The sequence below is a fragment of the Mustela nigripes genome, chromosome 2, assembly GCF_022355385.1.
Source record: "Mustela nigripes isolate SB6536 chromosome 2, MUSNIG.SB6536, whole genome shotgun sequence".
NCBI classification, from domain to species: domain Eukaryota; kingdom Metazoa; phylum Chordata; class Mammalia; order Carnivora; family Mustelidae; genus Mustela; species Mustela nigripes.
The window spans coordinates 172,333,620-172,337,258 of NC_081558.1; positions in this window are offsets into that span (position 1 = coordinate 172,333,620).

Consider the following 3,639-nt stretch of genomic DNA (forward strand, 5'->3'; position numbering starts at 1 on the left):
TCTCCTTCTCCTTCTCCTTCTTCTTCTCCTCCTTCTCCTTCATTGCCATTGTTGCTCTGGCTGTGTTTTATTTTATTTTGTTTTGTACCCTGGAAGGAATAAATCTCGGCTTACCCAAAAGCAAGATGAAGACTCAACACATAAGCCCCATTTTATTTTTAAAGGAAATTCTGTGTGTTCCTCCTATTTATGTCTTTTTTTTTTTTCAGAATTTAATCTTTGCTATTTCTTATTTCAAAGCTAATCATTTACCACCTAATTTTAAGTTGCATAATGGTCCAGGAATACTACTAATATTTTTAGAGGAAAAATTTAATGAAGGACAAAATAGTATTCATAGATTTATGAAAGAAAGGTGAAGAAAAGAAGAGGACCTCATTGGACATTTCATATTCAGCTTTATCAAAGTTCTAGCCTTTGTGTCTAGGCTAGAAACTTCCTTAAGGACACAGCTTTCTTTTTTGTGTATTCTCATATTTCCCAGGGTGGCAAAAGGGTATTTTAATGACTTCCCTTTTGTAAGGTCCACGGTTTCTAATTGTGTGCATCATACACTATGTGAGTTAGGTATTCATTCTTGGGAGATCAGAGAAAGTCTGGCTCCTTTGAAGGCTCATGAGAAGTTCCAGTTTTTGAAAGGCCTTTCAACATGAAGTCTTCACCAGACCAAGTACAAATTCTGGAAAGTAAAATAGGAAGAACTAGTTTTCTTTTTGTCTGTGCTTCTGATTATATATTTACACACAACTAGAATATAAGTTTTAGGGTATAACTAAATGGGTTAATTATTTAAAATAATTCTATTCAAAATGATTTGTTTATTCCTTGTCAGTGCCACCAGATAACTGCATCAAGTAATATCCCTGTTGCTCAATCTAATGAAATCATGTCAGGCCCTACCATACTTTACTTAATTAATAACATCTATTGACACAGTTGCTTTACTACCTAAGTCCTGACACAGTCTCTTTCCTAAGCTTCAGAACCAACGTTATCTATTCTTTCTCTTGTTCCTTTGTTAGAGATTAGTCTCCATTGCTGTGTCTTCCTCATCTTCTTGGCCACTAGGACTTGAATGTCTCAGGGTTATCTTTGAACATTGTCTCTTCTTTGTTTCACTCACTCTCTATTTTCACCTAACTAATCTCCTTCAGTCTCATGGTTTTGAATACATCAGCATCTCCTAATTGTACTTTCTTGATTCCCTAAACCCCAGACTCTAATATCCAGCTGACTCTTCAAAAGATTCCCTGGAATGGCTAATATAGTAAAGCTCAAATTTAGCATTTTTTAAATGGAATGTGTGATCTCCCCTAAAACATTTTCCCAAATCTGTTCCTTCCGCAACTTCTTTATCTTAATAAATACCATTTTCATCCTTCTACTTACCAAAGGCAAAACTTTCAGAGTCATCTTCAACTCTCCTTTATCAAATGCCCCGCATTCACCCCATCAGCAAATTCTTCCACTACCTCCCTTTGATTTCTCCTACAATAATCCCAACTCTTCATCTTTACTCCCTTGTATTTTACCAATAACATTCATATGGGATCCCTTGTCCCCATACTTGTTCCCATGCCTGTTTTGACATGGTGCCTGAGGGATACTTTTTAAAAATTAGGTCAAATCCGCAAGCTCTGCGACACTCAGACACCCCCGATCTTTCTGTGACCCTGCAGGACCTAGGGCACACTGACCCCGCATGGGCTTTGCCCTGTTTTAGCCTCTGGAGCGATGGTGTCGCAGAGCTTGCAGGTACTGGAACGGGAAAGACGGCTACAGAGACAGAGCTGACAGTAAGCTCACAGCTCAGGGTTACCTTCAACCGGTCGCAGGCTCGGTGAGCTCGGAGCGCGGCCGGAGGTCAGGCAGACGGGAGTGACTGGGCGCTGTTCTCTGAGGGCGCACTGAGGAGTGGGGCCCCGGGCTCTCGGCTCCTCTGAGCTGGAGACCAGAAGGCCGCCATTTGTATTCCAGACCTCCAGAACTCTACAGAAAGCGCTCAGGGAACAAAAGCTCCTGAAAGCAAACAGGAGCAGATTACTCAGCCCCTGGTAAGGGTGGTGCAATTCGCCCTGAGGCAAAAACACTTGAGAATCAATACACCAGGCCCCTCCCCCAGAAGATCAACAAGAAATCCAGCCAAGACCAAGTTCACCTACCAAGGAGTGCGGTTTCAATACCAAGGAGAGCAGCAGAATTCCAGAGGAGGAGAAAGCAAAGCATGGAACTCATGGCTTTCTCCCTGTGATATTTTTAGTCTTTCAGTTAATTTAATTTTTTTCTTTTTCATTTTTTTCTCTTCTTCTGCTAAAATGTTTTTATGACTTTTACCCTTTTCTTTTTTAACGTTTTTTAAACTAGTTTATCTAATATATATATTTTTACTTTTTTATATTTTTCTTTATTCATTTTCTTTTTTTAAAATTCTTTTCATTTCTTTTTTTTCTTTTTTTTCTTTCTTTCTTTTTGAACCTCTTTTTATCCCCTTTCTCCCCCCTCATGATTGAGGATCTCTTCTGATTTGGTTAAAGCATATTTTGCTGGGGTTGTTGCCACCCTTTTAGTATTTTACTTGCTCCTTCATATACTCTTATCTGGACAAAATGACAAGGCGGAAAAATTCAACACAATAAAAAGAACAAGAGGCAGTACTGAAGGCTAGGGACCTAATCAATACAGACATTGGTAATATGTCAGATCTAGAGTTCAGAATGACAATTCTCAAGGTTCTAGCCAGAATCGAAAAAGGCATGGAAGATATTAGAGAAACCCTCTCGAGAGATATAAAAGCCCTTTCTGGAGAAATAAAAGAACTAAAATCTAACCAAGTTGTAATCAAAAAAGCTATTAATGAGGCGCAATCAAAAATGGAGGCTCTCACTGCTAGGATAAATGAGAAAATAGATAAATGAAGAAAGAATTAGTGATATAGAAGACCAAATGACAGAGAATAAAGAAGCTGAGCAAAAGAGGGACAAACAGCTACTGGACCACGAGGAGAGAATTCGAGAGATAAGTGACACCATAAGATGAAACAACATTAGAATAATTGGAAGTCCAGAAGAAGAAGAAAGAGAGAGGGGAGCAAAAGGTATACTGGAGAGAATTATTGGGGAGAATTTCCCCAATATGGCGAAGGGAACGAGCATCAAAATTCAGGAGGTTCAGAGAACGCCTCTCAAAATCAATAAGAATAGGCCCACAACTCCATCACCTAATAATAAAATTTACAAGTCTCAGTGACAAAGAGAAAATCCTGAAAGCAGCCCGGGAAAAGAAGTCTGTAACATACAAGGGTAAAAACATTAGATTGGCAGCGGACCTATCCACAGAGACCTGGCAGGCCAGAAAGAACTGGCATGATATATTTAGAGCACTAAACGAGAAAAACATGCAGCCAAGAATAATATATCCAGCTAGGCTATCATTGAAAATAGAAGGAGAGATTAAAAGCTTCCAGGACAAACAAAAACTGAAAGAATTTGCAAACACCAAACCAGCTCTACAGGAAATATTGAAAGGGGTCCTCTAAGCAAAGAGAGAGCTTACAAGTGGTAGATCAGAAAGGAACAGAGACAATATCCAGTAACAGTCACCTTACAGGCAATACAATGGCACTAAATTCATATCTCTCAA